General features: G+C 30.0%; 1 pseudogene; it reads left to right on the top strand.

Moving 5' to 3' along the window:
- LOC135133719 (neural-cadherin-like) overlaps positions 1 to 7,852 on the top strand; it is a 221,691-nt pseudogene extending 213,839 nt beyond the window's left edge.
- The last annotated feature ends 8,612 nt before the right edge of the window (positions 7,853 to 16,464 follow it).

Below are 16,464 nucleotides of genomic sequence, written 5' to 3'. Positions count from 1 at the left end.
TGTGGACTCGAAAAACAAAACTGGCTCTAATTCCTTTTTTTGTTCATATTCGCCTAAAAACAAGGATGTGGAAAGTTTATTCTATTTGGACTCTCAGAGACGGATTTTTAAACAAATAATTCTCCCTACGGAACGAACTTACCAAAATTATTACGAGTTTACAGATTCCTGTTATACCGACACGGACAATAGCTTCGGATGTGTCCGAACATAGTCGAACCTTTGGCGGCTAATTCAAAAATGACAGCTATTTTAATTCTCTAGAAAGTAAACTAACAAATTAATATTTAAATGCAACTTTGTAAACGTGATGCGGACTCGGTATAAAATATGAAAAGTGAGGTTATGTAAGATTTTAGTTGGCGCGGAAAATTCAAAACGAACCAATCCATCATCGAGCGGAGTTTACAACTGTCCACACAATGTGATTCAACGACCGTTTTTATTATTGGAGTTGTTGATGTACTTAGAAACCTGACAAGAATAAAGTACCATAATAAAAATGTTCATAACGCTACAATTTATCAAGTGTTGTGAGTAGTTGTTACTGTTGGTATCATATGTCAACCCTTTGCTCTACAAATTCTCGTTTAACAGTGTAAAGGTATTTGGTGTTATGTATGAGGTTCATATAACAACTAGACAAGTGTATCTTGCGGATAATTTCACCGATAGCGCCATCCCTTGACCCGTAAACACAAATTATATTTAGCGAAATTCTAGTTTTAGTACGTCTGTTGGCAACGCTAAATCCGAATTTTTGTCGTCGCGGATTGTTGGTGCCGTGACCAGGATTACGTCAGCCACGTTCGGTTGGTGCCGTGACCACGATCGCGCAAAAATCATTTTTCATAATTCGTTCCGGATTGACGTGTAATCTTGGTGTCCTACCAAGTCGTCTCCTCCTCCTCCTCCTCCCTTCCGTAGCTCTGGGTGTGTAGTCCTCCGTTGTAACTCTGTTCCTGCCAACCGTTGAATGTTGTTGATGCCTGCACCACACGCAATTCTCACAAAGCTTGGGGCTCGGGGTCAATGCAACACCTCAACAACATTCAACATTCCGTCTCCCCGTTCTCACCGATTTTAGTTCTTTATTTGGTAATTTTCTAGTATTAATTGCGTTTACTGTCGATAAGACGTTAATCACGATGCTCCTGCGGGTGTTGTCATCACAGTAGCTGACTGACAGGTCTGATAGCTAGAGTTGAATTGGCAGTGCGTGACACGTTAACTCATCCCATCATAACTTACTAATTCACGCCATCAGGTTGCAGGAGTACGGCACAGGCACTGCCGCTAACCACGATGATTAATACAGAATTTTCAGTGCATGAACAGAAGTAGACGTTTTTGTAGTTTTTTCAATGAAATTTTGGGTTTTGGACAAAGAGTTAGGGAGAAATTTTGGCGGTTCAGTGATCAATAAGTGGCAGCATGTGCATCTCGACCTAACGATTTTTATTTTTTGTTGGACTACTTTTAAAAAGACGGATTTTGTGTAGATAATGCGGTAGCGGTAGCGGGGCGGACTTGATTCGGTGGATTTTTAACTAGAAGCGGTTCCGAGCTTCCAGGTGCACACACGATGGCTGGAATCAACACACCTCTGAAGAGCCATGTTAACGCGATTTGCTAACAAGTTGCTATTCTGCGACGGTCTGAAGGCCAAAAAATCATAAATAGCTTGCTCAAGTTATATAAGTTCTGTGCTTCTTTTCCTCTTCGTCTTCTTCTTCTTAAACTGGAACTTCTTTCTAAGTTTCTCCAGATCTTTTACTTTCCCGAGCTTTCATGGCCGCTAGAGTATGAAGAATTAGATCTCCCATTTTGTCTGTCTGTCTGTCTGCTGTCTGTCCGGATTTTTATTAGACAAATAATCTTCGAAACTGCTAAACCTATTGTTGTCAAATTTTGCTTGTATCTTAGGACTATCATCTAGATGGCAAAACACCAACCAAAATTTGGCTATTCATCCCCATCACCAATTGGATAACGTCATCTCCAGAATTTACAACAGATTTTTTTTTTTAATTATATAAAGTAACATACTCCAGAAATCCTATAATTTTTCGAAAAATCCGGATTAATTTACCTTCGAAATTTTCGTTCTTCCTTTTTCCTCGATTTTACAATTTTTTGATATCGCAATTTCGCGTTTTCTCATTTTCCTTAATTTTTTGATTTTTCCATTTTACAGTATTTCAGTTTCATAATTTTTCGTTTTTTAAACTTTAATTTTTTCAATTTTTCAATTTGTCGGCTTCCAAATTATTCGATTTTTTGTCTTCATTTCCTTTATTTTTTCAATGTTTCTTTCGATTTTATAACTTTTGGTTCAATCAGTATTTCATACTGTCAGTATTTGATTTTCAAATTCCTCGATTTTCCCATTTCTTTAATTTTCTTTCAATAGATATTTCGATTTAGTTTTTCCGATTTTGTACGTTTTCGATTTTTAAGTTTCTCAGTTTTTAAACGACTTTTTATTTTAAGTTATAAATGTTATGATAAAAAATAAATTCGCAAAATCAAATCTTATCATTTTTCCAAAAATCTGGAGTAATTTACCTTCGACCTGTTTATGAATATCATAATTTTTCTTCTTCCTTTTTCCTCGATTTTCCAATTTTTTGATATCACAATTTTTGGTTTTCTTATGTTCCAGTTTTTCTATTTTACAATATTTCGTTTTTTTAATTTCCAATTTTTTACATTTTTCAATTTCTCGACTTCCAAATTTTTCAATTTTTTGTTTCTTCAATTTGTTCGGTTGCAATTTTTCAATTTTGTAATTTTGCCATGTTACAATTTTTCATTTTTCGATTTTTAGTTTCCCAATTTTTAATTTTTCGATTTTCGAATTTTTCGTTCCCTCAGATTTTTAAGTTGGTTTTTATTTTTCAGTTTCTCGATTTCTAATTTTCATTTTTTCGATTTTATATCACAAATTTTCGTTTTCTCATTTTCTTTAGTTTTCCAATTTTTACATTTTACAATATTTCGGTTTAAAAATTTTCCGTTTTTTCTACTTTAATTTTTTCAATTTTCCAATTTCTCGTCTTCCAAGTTTTTAAATTTTTTGTTTCTTCAATTTTTCCGTTTGCAATTTTTCAATTTTGTAATTTTACGATGTTACAATTTTTCATTTTTCAATTTTTCGGTTCCTTAATTTTTCAAGTTCTTGATGTTAATTTTTCAAGTTCTTGATGTTAATTTTTCAAGTTCTTGATTTTTATTTTTCAATTTCTCAATTTTTTAATTTAATTTTCTCGATTATATAATTTTTTTTTGTTTTTTCACTTCCTTTATTTTTTCAATGTTCCGTTTCATTTTATAATTTTTGGTTCATTGAGTTCTTTAAATTGTCAATCTTTGATTTTTCAATTCCTTGATTATGAAACTTTTCAATTTTACAATTTTTGGATTTCTCAGTGTTTCGTTTTTTCTACTTTAATTTTTTTAATTTTTCAATTTTTTGTTTCTTCAATTTTTCGATTTGCAGTTTTTCAGTTTTGTAATTTTGCGATGTTATAATTATTCATTTTTCGATTTTCGGTTTCCAAATTTTTAATTTTTCGAGTTTTCAATTTTTCGTTTCCTCAATTTTTCGAGTTCTTGATGTTTATTTTTCAGTTCTCCGATTTTTTAATTTTCATTTTCTCGATTTTATATCACAATTTTTCGTTTTCTCATTTTCTTTAGTTTTTCAATTTTTACGTTTTACAATATTTCGATTTCAAAATTTTCCGTTTTTTCTATTTTAATTCTTTCAATTTTTCAAGTTTTCGACTTCCAAATTTTTAAATTTTTTGTTTCTTCAATTTTTCCGTTTGCAATTTTTCAATTTTGTAATTTTACGATGTTACTATTTTTGATTTTTATTTTTCAATGTTCTCTTCGATTGTATTTTTTTTTTAGTTCATTGAGTTCTCAGTCTTTGATTTTTCAATTCCTTGATTTATTAATCTTTTCAATTTTACAATTTGTGGATTTCTCAATTTTTCGTTTTTTCTACTTTGACTTTTTTAATTTTCAATTTTTTTTTTCAATTTTTCGATTTTCAGTTTCCCAATTTTTAATTTTTCGTTTCCTCAATTTTTCGAGTTCTTGATGTTTATTTTTCAGTACCCCGATTTTTTAATTTTCATATTTTCGATTTTATATCACAATTTTTCGTTTTTTCGTTTTCTTTATTGTTCAATGTTTCTTTCGATTTTTCATAATTATTGATTCATTTAGTTCTTAAAATTTTCAATTTTTTTGATTTTTCAGTTTTTAATTTTTTGATGTTTTTAATTTTTCGATTTTTCGATGTTTTAGATTATCGATATTTCAATTTTGGGACTTTTCACTATTTGGCTTCAATTTTTCATTTTTTTTATTCGAAAAATTGAAAAATCGAAATATTTAAAAATCAAAAAGGTAAAAATTGAAAAATCAAAAAATCGAATCGAAATATTGAAAAATCCCAAAGCTAAAGGGCTGAAAAACTGAAAAATGGAGGAAAATTGAAGAACAGAAAAATTGAGAAATCTCGAAACTGAAACACCAGTAAACTGACAAACTGAAAAATCGAGAAATCGAAAACTCGAAAAATCAAAAAATCGGCGTCCAAAATCGAAGTTATAAAATGTCAAATTTAAAAATCGAAAAAGTACATCGATTTTTCAATTTTAAAGTTTTAGATGTCTTAATTTTTCAATTTTTCGATTATTTGATGTCTCTGATTTTCGATATTTCAGTTTTGAAGTTTTTCACCATTTGACTTCAATTTTTCAATTTTTTTATTCGACAAATTGAAAAATCGAAAAGTTGACAAATCGAAATCATAAAAAATCGAAGGGAAATGTTGAAAAATCCCAAAGCTAAGGACAGAAAAATCGAAAAGTCGAAAAATCAAAAAAATAAAAAAATCTAAAATTTAAAAATCGAAAGATTGAAAAACCGAAAAAGTAAATCGATTTTTCAATTTTTAAGTTTCAGATTTTTTAATTTTTCAATTTTTCGATTTTTTGGTGTTTTAGATTTCGATATTTCAATTTTGGGACTCTTCATTATTTGCCTTCAATTTTACCATTTTTTTTTATTAAAAAAATTGAATATTCAAAAAGTTGAAAAATTGAAACATTGAAAAATCAAAAAGGTAAAGATTGAGAAATCGAAAAACCGAATCAAAATATTGAAAAACCAGAAAGTCAAAGGCCCAAAAATTGAAAAATTAGAAAGTCTAAAATTTAAAAATCTAAAAAATGAAAGATCGAAAATGTAAATCTGTTTTTCAATTTTTGAGTTTTAGATTTTTAATTTTTCATTTTTTCGATTTTTTGGTGCTTCTGATTTTCGATATTTCAGTTTTGGAGTTTTTCACTATTGGGCTTCAAAAACCGAAAGGTTGAAAAATCGAAATATTGAAAATTCAAAAAGGTGAAAAATTGAAAAAACGAAAAATCGAATGGACATATTGAAAAATCCCAAAGTCAAAGGATCGAAAATTGAAAATTCGAAAAATCAAAAAATCGAAGCCGAAAAATCGAAAAATTAAAAAAATCTAAAATTTAAAATCGAAAACGTGAAAAACCGAAAAAGTTAATCGATTTTTCAATTTTTAAGTTTTAAATATTTTAATTTTTCAATTTTTCGATTGTTTAATGTTTTAGATTTTCGATTTTTTGTTTTGGGATTTTTCAGTATGTGACTTCAATTTTTCGATTTTGTTAGAAAAATTGAAAAATCGCAAAGTTGAAAAATCGGAATATTGAAAAATCAAAAAGGTAAAAAATTGAGTATTCGAAAAGTCGATTTTTCCGATTTTTAAGTTTCTCAATTTTTAAACGTTCGATAAATTTTTAGATATTTTTCATATTTTTTGGTTTTCCATTTTTCATTTTTCAATTTTACAAGGTTGCAATTTTTGCACTTTTTTTATTCAAAAAATCGAAGAGCCAAAAAATCAAAAAATCCAAATCGAAAAATTGAAAAATCGTCAAAGTGAATTGATTTTTCAATTTTTAAATTTTAGATTTTTTAATTTCTCAATATTTTGATTTTTTGAAGTTTCAAATTTTCGATATTTTAGTTTTGGGATTTTTCACTATTTGCCTTCAATTTTTCGATTTTTTTTATTCAAAAAATTGAATAATTGAAAAGTTGCAAAAGTGAAATATTGAAAAATCAAAAAGGTAAAAAATCGAAACCGAAAAATCGAAAAATTAAGAAATCAAAAATTTAAAAATCGAAAATTTTTTTCAATTTTTCTGTTTTAGATTTTTTAATTTTTCAATTTTTCGATTATTTAATGTTTTAGATTTTCGATGTTTTTGTTTTGGCATTTTTCAGTATTTGACTTCAATTATTCAATTTTCTTATTAGAAAATCGATTTTTCAATTTTTCGTGTTTTAAATTTTTTGATATTTTTAAAATATTTTTTGGTTTTCCATTTTTGATTTTTCAGGTTTACAATGTTGCAATTTTTGCACTTATTTTATTCAAAAAATTGAAAAATCGGGAAGTTTCAAAAATCGAAGAAGTAAAAAATGAAGAAATTGAAAAATCGAAAAGTCGAAAAATGAAAAAATCCAAATCGAAAAATTGAAAAATCGTCGAAGTGAATTGATTTTTCAATTTTTAAGTTTTAGATTTTTTAATTTCTCAATATTTTGATTTTTTGAAGTTTCAAATTTTCGATATTTCAGTTTTGGGATTTTTCACTAGTTGGATTTAATTTTCCGATTTTTTCATTTTTCGACTTTTCGATTTCTCAATTTCTCAATTTTTTGTTTTCTCAGTTTACTAATGTTTCAGTTTTGGTATTTTTCAGTTGTCCGATTCTTCAATTTTTCTTCGATTTTTAATTCTTCAAAAACTTTAACGTTGAAAGATCGAAAAATTGTAAAAATAAATCAAATAAAAACCGAAATGAAAAGTTGCAGATCGAAAAAGAAAAAATTATACATTGAAACATCGAATATTTGAAAAAATAAAAAACCGAAACGAAAAATGGCAAAATCTAAAAACTGAAAAATTCAAAATTTGGAAAATTTCAAATCAAAGAAGCGGGGCTACACTCCGGGGGCGAGGGAAGTTCTGTCGAAATAACCTTCGACAATTTTTTCGGTTTATTTAGGTATGTTTACTTGTTCAGGGGCGTAATACCGACTTCTCAAATATTTTTCACAGAAGTTGGTGCCGTGACCTGTAATACATTACCACAAGAACCCTTTGAGGTTACAACTTTTTGTGCTTCTAGTGTAAAAGCATAAACCAAACAAAACCCATAATTTTTCAACTTTTTAACCCTGGAAGCTTCGGCCCCCGTCGAAGCTCTTCTCGCCTGAGCTTTTTTTAAAGTAGTCCAAGTCGCGTTTTGCATGCGGCTGAAGAATTTTTGTACGGCCAACTTTTCGTTTTTGTTTTTCTTTTTTGAAAGTTTGCTTTTTGATCGTGATCACGTGATAGACTTCTCTAGCATAGGAGCGTCGCCGGCCTCCCGACCGACTTTTCAAGTGTTTTTTCTCCCCGTTAGTTCCGGTATAGACAACAACCCGACTGTTTTCTACCGTTTGATGCCCGGATCGACCGCACAAACGAACAAACACCACACTTTCTACCTGCAGCAGCGGCCCGAAAACGGCTTCACTTGGGCGGACATCAAAGTGAACCATCCGCTGGACTACGAGACCATAAAGGAGTACAACCTGACGATACGCGTGGAGGTGGGTGGTCGCAGGTGTCGGGCTTTCGATTGACTCGCTTTGCTTCCAGAATAACGGGGCTCAACAGTTGGCCAGTGAGGCTACGGTCTACATCCAGCTGGAGGACGTTAACGACGAGATACCCTTGTTCACGGAGCGGGAGCAGGAGACGGTGTTGGAGGGCGAGCCGATCGGGACGAAGGTGACCCAAGTCAACGCGATAGACAAGGACGGGACGTTCCCTAATAATCAGGTAAATGGTGATTACGGAAGGGGCGAAGGATGGAGATTAAGAGTCATTGATGAGGGCGGGTCAAAGGGATTCATCATTTTAGCTTTTCAAAGGAGGAGATGGACGAGCCGAGATTGAGATTCGGATAAATGATGGCGGGCGGACGGGAGGGGACTGGGACAAAGGGCGCAGGCTTATTTTTAGATCTTTTAAAACAGGTGGACAATGAGCTGAAGCCGAACAACGAAAACGCACAAAATATCCACTTTTGATGAAACTATGACTTGCATTCCAGTTACAAAAAGTATCTAAAATATTCAAAGCATACGCGTTCGCGAACAATGCGCCCGATTGCAGATCTTCCGGTGCAAAAAGCTAATTACTAGAGAGCGGATTTATAAGCACAAAAAAAAATAAGAATAAGCGCTTAAATAAGCACAACATTTTCAATAAAAAAGTTTTATTTTAAGCAAAAAAGCATTAAAAACATAATCATATTACAAATCAAAGAACACTTCTTAGAACTTTGGATAAAATATTATTACAATAATCCTAGACTTTATCTTTTACACACGTATTTCAGTTTTCTTTAAAACAATTTATGATTGTAATATGTTCCAAGTTGTCCACTGTAAAATTTTTTCGCCGATCATTTAAAATGTGTTTAAAATTGGAGAATTCCCTGCTTTCAACATATAACGAGCTGCATCCGAGATCATCAATAAAATTTTATTGGCAAAAATAGTGACGTAAGACTATGATGACTACTGTAACAGTAAATTGAAAAATTCAAATATGGGAAAATTGTAAAATCGAGAAATCGAAACATAAAAAAATCAAAAAAATAAAAATTGGAAAATCTAAAATTTAAAAATCGAGAAATTGAACAATCGGTTAATTCAAAAATCGAAATATCGAACAATTGGAAAATCGAAAAATAAAAAAAAATTGGACTATAGAAAATTTAAATATTCCGAAAATTGAAAAACTAAAATATAGAAGAACTGAAAACTCAAAAAATCGAAAAAACCAATAATTTAAAAATTGAAAAGTTAAAATTGAGAAATCGAAAAACTGAAAAATCACAAAATTGAACGAAATATCCAAAAATTAGGAAATTAAAAAATCGAGAAACAGAAAAGTCAAAAAAGCAGAGTCGAAAAATCACAAACTTAAAAAATCGAAAAATTGAAAAATCAAAAACCTGAATAATTGAAAAATTGAAGAACTGAAGAACTGAAAAATCGAGAAACCGAAAAATCTAGAAATTTAAAAATTAAAATATGGAAAAGTTGAAAAATTGAGAAATTGAAATATAAAACAATCGAAAAATTGAAAAGTTTAATGTATAAAAAACGAAAAACTGAAAACCCAAAAATAAAAAATCGAAATATCTATAGGTCGAAAAATCAAAGAATCGAAGTACTGAAAAATATCAAAACTGAAAGAAATATCCAAAAATGGAGAAATCGAAAAACCAATAAAGCGAAGTCCAAAATTGACGAATTGAAGAATTGAAAAATCGAAACTTTGAGAAGTAGGAAAATCAAAAGTAGATTAATTGAGAAATCAGAAAACTGAAAATTTAACGTCAAAATTTTTTCAATGAAAAATTTAAATACTGAAGAACTGAGAAGTAAAAAAATCGGGAAATCGAAAAATCTAAGATTTAAAACATTGAACAATTAAAATATCGCAAAATTCAAGAATCGAGAAATCCAATTCAATTTAAAAAATTGAAAAATTGAAAAATCGGAACATTAAAAAATTGGAAAATCCAGAAATTGAGAAGCTCAAAAGAAAAAAAATCGAGAAACCGAGAAATCGAAAAATCGAAACATCGAAAAATTCAAAAACTGAGACAACGAGAAATCGAAGGATCGAGAAATTGAGGAGTCGTAAGTCGAAAAGGAAAGTTAAAAATTGAAAAATTGAAATATCGAACAATTGGAAAATCGAAAAATAAAAAAAAATTGGACAATAGAAAATTTAAATTTTCCGAAAATTGAAAAACTAAAATATAGAAGAACTGAAAACTCAAAAAATCGAAAAAACTAATAATTTAAAAATTGAAAAGTTAAAATTGAGAAATCGAAAAACTGAAAAATCACAAAATTGAACGAAATATCCAAAAATTAGGAAATTAAAAAATTGAGGAACAGAAAAGTCAACAAAGCAGAGTCGAAAAATCGCAAACTTAAAAAATCGAAAAATTGAAAAATCAAAAACCTGAAAAATTGAAGAACTGAAGAACTGAAAAATCGAGAAACCGAAAAATCTAGAAATTTAAAAACTAAAATGTGGAAAAGTTGAAAAATTGAGAAATTGAAATATAAAACAATCGAAAAATTGAAAAATTTAATGTATAAAAACGAAAAACTGAAAACCCAAAAATAAAAAATCGAAAAATCTAGAGGTCGAAAAATCAAAGAATCGAAGTTTTGAAAAATATCAAAACTGAAAGAAATATCCAAAAATGGAGAAATCGAAAAACCAATAAAGCGAAGTCCAAAATTGAAGAATTGAAGAACCGAAAAATCGAAACTTTGAGAAGTAGGAAAATCAAAAATAGATTAATTGAGAAATCAGAAAACTGAAAATTTAACGTCAAAATTTTTTCAATGAAAAAGTTAAATACCTACTGAAGAACTGAGAAATAAAAAAATCGAGAAATTGAAAAATCTAAGATTTAAAACATTGAACAATTAAAATATCGCAAAATTCAAGAATCGAGAAATCCAATTCAATTTAAAAAATTGAAAAATTGAAAAATCGGAACATTAAAAAATTGGAAAATCCAAAAATTGAGAAGCTCAAAAGAAAAAAAATCGAGAAACCGAGAAACCGAAAAATCGAAACATCGAAAAATTAAAAAAACTGAGACATCGAGAAATCGAAGCATCGAGAAATTGAGGAGTCGTAAGTCGAAAAGGAAAGTTAAAAATTGAAAAATTGAAATATCGAACAATTAGAAAATCGAAAAACTAAAATATAGGAGAACTGAAAACTCAAAAAATCGAAAAAACTAATAATTTAAAAATTGAAAAGTTAAAATTGAGAAATCGAAAAACTGAAAAATCACAAAATTGAACGAAATATCCAAAAATGAGGAAATTAAAAAATTGAGAAACAGAAAAGTCAAAAAAGCAGAGTCGAAAAGTCGCAAACTTAAAAAATCGAAAAATTGAAAAATCAAAAACCTGAATAATTGAAAAATTGAAGAACTGAAGAACTGAAAAATCGAGAAACCGAAAAATCTAGAAATTTAAAAATTAAAATATGGAAAAGTTGAAAAATTGAGAAATTGAAACATAAAACAATCGAAAAATTGAAAAATTTAATGTATAAAAAACGAAAAACTGAAAACCCAAAAATAAAAAATCGAAAAATCTAGTGGTCGAAAAATCAAAGAATCGAAGTATTGAAAAATATCAAAACTGAAAGAAATATCCAAAAATGGAGAAATCGAAAAACCAATAAAGCGAAGTCCAAAATTGAAGAATTGAAGAACTGAAAAATCGAAACTTTGGAAGTAGGAAAATCAAAAATAGATTAATTGAGAAATCAGAAAACTGAAAATTTAACGTCAAAATTTTTTCAATGAAAAATTTAAATACTGAAGAACTGAGAAGTCAAAAAATCGAGAAATCGAAAAATCTAAGATTTAAAACATTGAACAATTAAAATATCGCAAAATTCAAGAATCGAGAAATCCAATTCAATTTAAAAAATTGAAAAATCGGAACATTAAAAAATTGGAAAATCCAGAAATTGAGAAGCTCAAAAGAAAAAAAAATCGAGAAACCGAGAAATCGAAAAATCGAAACATCGAAAAATTCAAAAACTGAGACATCGAGAAATCGAAGGATCGAGAAATTGAGGAGTCGTAAGTTAAAAATTAAAAAATTGATAAACTGAGAAACTGAACAATCAAAACAACGAAACACCTGAATTCGATAAATTGAGAAATTAAAAAATTGAATAATCGAAAAATTTTAAAAAAGAAAAACTGGTTGGGTACAATAATCCTTTTTTCTAGAAAATGTTCAACGGTCTTGCCGCAAAATGCCGAAAAAGAACATCTGGTTAAAAGCTTTAATTCATTATCAACGGAAGTAAGGATTTAAAGTCATAAAATCTATGGAGTATTTTTCCAATCCTATAATAAAATTGTATTACCCAAACGACCGGAACCGATTCACAGAAAGGGTCTTGAGTAACTGTACTTCAATGGTGAAGTCCAGGTAAAATGCATACGATACGATACGGCTAACTAACAAGTATTTGTCACCCGACAAGGCCGGCATTTGAACAAAATATGCATTAAAACTCATAATCGTCGAAAGAAGCATTAAATAAGCATATAAGTTTTAATATGCATAAAATTGAAAAAAAAGCAAATAAGCATAAAAAAATGTGTCAAATGACTCCAAATTGTATCATAGTTACAGATATAAAAAAATTTTGAAGTGCTTACATTTTTCACAAAAAGCATTAAACCTAGAAATCCGCTCTCTACTAATTACTCCCAGTCTCCTCCAATACGTTGCCCTTTTTCGCGACCTCCCCCGATCGCAGATAACGAAACCCGCCCTTGTTTACTTGTTCGCCAACAAAACGATGTTGATAAACCTGTCAGCAGGTTATTTGTAACGTTTATTTATTTACTTTTTTACAATCTCCTCTAAACTCGCCGAAAATCGCTTAGTCACTCCCTCCCCGGCGTCAAAAAACCTAAACTTTGATAGTTTCCATCCGAACTGACCCTGTTTCGGGGTGTTTGCTTTTAAACTGCCGAAATATTTTTCGACTGATGGCTGTGATACCCCAACAAACATCAAAGGGGGCTTTCATTCGATTCTTTTATGTTTTTTTCGTTTAGTTCACCGATAAATGGCGATTTCAGGTGTATTACTATGTCGTGGAGTCGTCTCGGAACGAGGGGAAGGACTTCTTTGAAATCAACAAGGAAACTGGGGAAGTTTTCACCAAGATCGTTTTCGATAGGGAGAAGCAAGGTGCCTACGCGTTGGAGGTGGAGGCGAGAGATGGCGCTCCGTCGGCTCGGCCCAACAGCGATAGCAACCCCAACTCCGGTGAGTGTTTGCATGGTCTAGGTTAAGGGTGTTGCGCTAAAATGGAAGTAATGGCGGCTTGTGATAGAAAATCGAATCAAAATTTTGATCTAAACCGCTGTGTGTACAAATCAGAGCAGGCCAGGTCAAGGTAGATTAAATCTGGTCAAAGAAGGCCAGGTCAGGATAGGCCAGCTCAGAACCAGGTTATGGCGGGCCAGGTCAGGTTAGATTAGCGCTAACTAGGTTTGAACAGATCAGTTCAGGGTAACCTAGGCCTGGGCAGGCCAGGTCAAAGCCTGGGCACGTCAGGTCAGCGCAGGTTGAGTTAGGGTTCACTAGTTTCGGGTAGATCAGGTGAAGGTTGACCAGGTCTGGGAAGGTTAAAATAAGATAAAACATTTAGTTGTGAAAAAAACTCTTAAGTTTATTCTTAAAGATACTTAGCGCCTGATTTCAGAAGTTAGTAGGTAAAATGTAAAATTTGACACCGAAGTGTCTTGTACCTGTTCGTGGGCTTGTTAAAGGTGTGTAAATGGGAATTAGATTATCTTTATTTCTGGTACCATGAAAATGAGAATGAGAATCTTCAAGATTGCCACCCCTGTTCAGTATGGTGGTGACGTCGGCATACAAAATAACTTAAAAAAATTAAAAACAGAAGTGGGCCTAATATAGATCCATGCGGGACGCCACACGTAACAGTAAAAAGTGTATTTTCGATTAATTGATGTTTCAGATTTTCGATATTCAGTTTAGGGATTTTTCGCTATTTGGATTCAATTTTTCAATTTTTTCATTTTTCGACTCGTTGATTTCTTAATTTTTCAATTTTTTGATTTCTCAGTTTACCGATGGTTCAGGTTTGGGATTTTTCACTTGTCCAATTCTTCAAATTGGACAAAAAAAATTGAGAAACTTAAAAGATTAATGAGTATTGAAATATTGGAAAGAAAAAAAAAAACGAATCGAATCGAAAAATTATAGAATCGTCAAACTTGTAAAGTCAAAAAACTGTAGCATTGAGAGATCGAAAAATTGAAAAAGTAAATATCAAGAAATCGAAAAACCGAATCAAGATATTAAAAAATCCCAAAGCTAAAGAGTCGAAAAATTTGAATATGGAAGAAAATTGAAAAATCGAAAAATTGAGAAATCTCCAAATTGAAAACCGGTAAATTGAGAAATTGAAAAATTGCAAAATCGAGAAATCGTAAAATCAAAAAATCGAAGTCGAAAAGTCGAAAACTTAAAAAATCTAAAATTTAAAAATCGAAAAATTGAAAAATCGTAAAAGTAAATCGCTTTTTCAATTTTTGAGTTTTAGATTTTTTGATTTTTCAATTTTTCGATTTTTTGATGTTTCTGATTTTCGATAGTTCAGTTTTGGGGTTTTTAACTATTTGGCTTCAATTTTTCCTTTTTTTATTCGAAAAATTGAAAAATAGAAAAGTTGAAAAATCGAAATAATGAACAACCAAAAAGGTAAGAAACTGAAAAATCGAATGGAAACGTTGAAAAATCCCGAAGCTCAAGACTCGAAAAATTGAAAAATGGAAGAAAATTGAAGAATCGAAAAATTGAGAAATCTCGAAACTAAAACACCAGTAAACTGACAAGTTGAAAAATTGAAATATCGAAAAATCGAAAACTCGAAAAATCAAAAAATCGAAGTCGAAAATCGAAAAGTTAAAAAATGTAAAATTCAAAAATCGAAAACTTCAAAATCGAAAAAGTAAATCAATTTTTCAATTTCTAGGTTTTATACGTTTTAATTTTTCAAGTTTTAGGTTTTTCAGTTTTGGAGTTTTTCACTATTTGGCTTCAATTTTTCAATTTTTTTTTATTCGAATAATTGAAAAATCGAAAAGTTGAAAAATCCAAATAATGAAAAATCAAAAAGGTGAAAAATCGAAAAATCGAATGGAAATGGAAAATTTTTTGATATTTAGATTTTTCGATATTTTAATTTCTGGGATTTTGACGTCGATTAAAATTTATGATTTTTCAGTTTACTGATGTTTTAGTTTTGAGATTTTTCAATTATCCATTTCTTCAATTTTTTAATTTTTCGACATGACAATTTTGGGATTTTTCAATATTTCGATACTTCAGTTTATCGATTTTTCAATTTTTCTAAAAACCCCAAAGCTGTAATCGAAAAATTGAAAAATGGAAGAAAATCGAAGAATCGAAAAATTGAGAAATCTCGAAACTGAAACACCGGTAAATTGAGAAACTGAAAAATTATAAAATCGAAAAGTCGAAAAATCAGAAAATCGAAGTCGAAAAATCTAAAAAATCAAAGATCTAAAATTTAAAAATCGTAGAAGTTTCCGATTTTTTGATGTTTCTGATTTTCGATGTTTCAATTTTGGGATTTTTTATTCGAAAAATTGAAAAATCGAAAAGTTGAAAAATCGAACAGGTAAAAAATTGAGAAATCGAAAAATTGAATCGAAATATTGAAATATCCCAAAGCTAAAGAGTCAAAAAATCGAAAAATTAAAATATCTAAAATTTAAAAATCGCACAAGTAAATCGATTTTTCGATTTTTAAGTTTTAGAATTTTAATTTTTCGATTTCCTGATGTTTCAAATTTTGGAAATATAAGTTTTGGGATTTTTGACTATATCGATTCAAATTTTCGATTTTTTCATTTTTAGACTTTTCGATTTCTTAATTTTTCAGTTTACCGATGTTTCAGTCTTGGGGTTTTTCAATTCTCCGATTCTTCAATTTTTCAGTTAATTAACAATATTAAGAGTAGTTAATAGAAGGAAGAGGGGGTGGGTGGGAGGAGCTACTGTTTGCTTATAAGACTGTAGAAAAAAGCAAAACTTAGCCCCGTCTACCCACCCATATGCCAATAAGTTAAGACTAATTTAAAATAGAGGCGTGGTGGGCGGGGCTACCAGTTGTTTATAAGACTCTTTAAAAAAACGGCAAACTCAGTTACACCCACTTTTTTTCTCTATTTCATTGTCTTATTTTTGTACTCTAAAATGGCAATCTAAAATTGAAAATAAAGTAAAAAGTGGTCTTACAAAGAAGAGGGGGTTGGTGGGCGGGCCTACAGTTTGCTTATAAGACAGTAGAAAAAGGCTACACTTAGCCCCGCCCACCCACCCATATTCCGTGATCGGTAATTTTATTGCCTCTGAAAGAGAATTTGGATTTTATATTGAGAAATAATAGAATCTAGGATTACATTTTGTTTTTTTATAAATTTTGCTCTTGTATGTTTATTTAACTCCAGCTTAACACTTTCTAGATATGTTCAACAGATTTGTGTAAGATTCTAATAAAATAATAACGTTGTCATTAATTAACAATATTGAGGATGGTTACTACAATGAAGACGGGGTGGGTGGGCGGGGTTACTCTTTGCTTATAAGACTGTAGAAACAAAGCCAATGATTGTGTCAATTGTCATGAACTTTTCATTTGTTGTCAGAACAAGA

The sequence above is a fragment of the Zophobas morio genome, unplaced genomic scaffold (assembly GCF_036711695.1).
Source record: "Zophobas morio isolate AGI-343-1 ecotype UQ-CSIRO unplaced genomic scaffold, CSIRO_AGI_Zmor_V1 ptg000022l, whole genome shotgun sequence".
Taxonomy (NCBI): domain Eukaryota; kingdom Metazoa; phylum Arthropoda; class Insecta; order Coleoptera; family Tenebrionidae; genus Zophobas; species Zophobas morio.
Note: the sequence above shows the minus strand (reverse complement) of the source record. Positions and strands in the feature narration are given on the sequence as shown.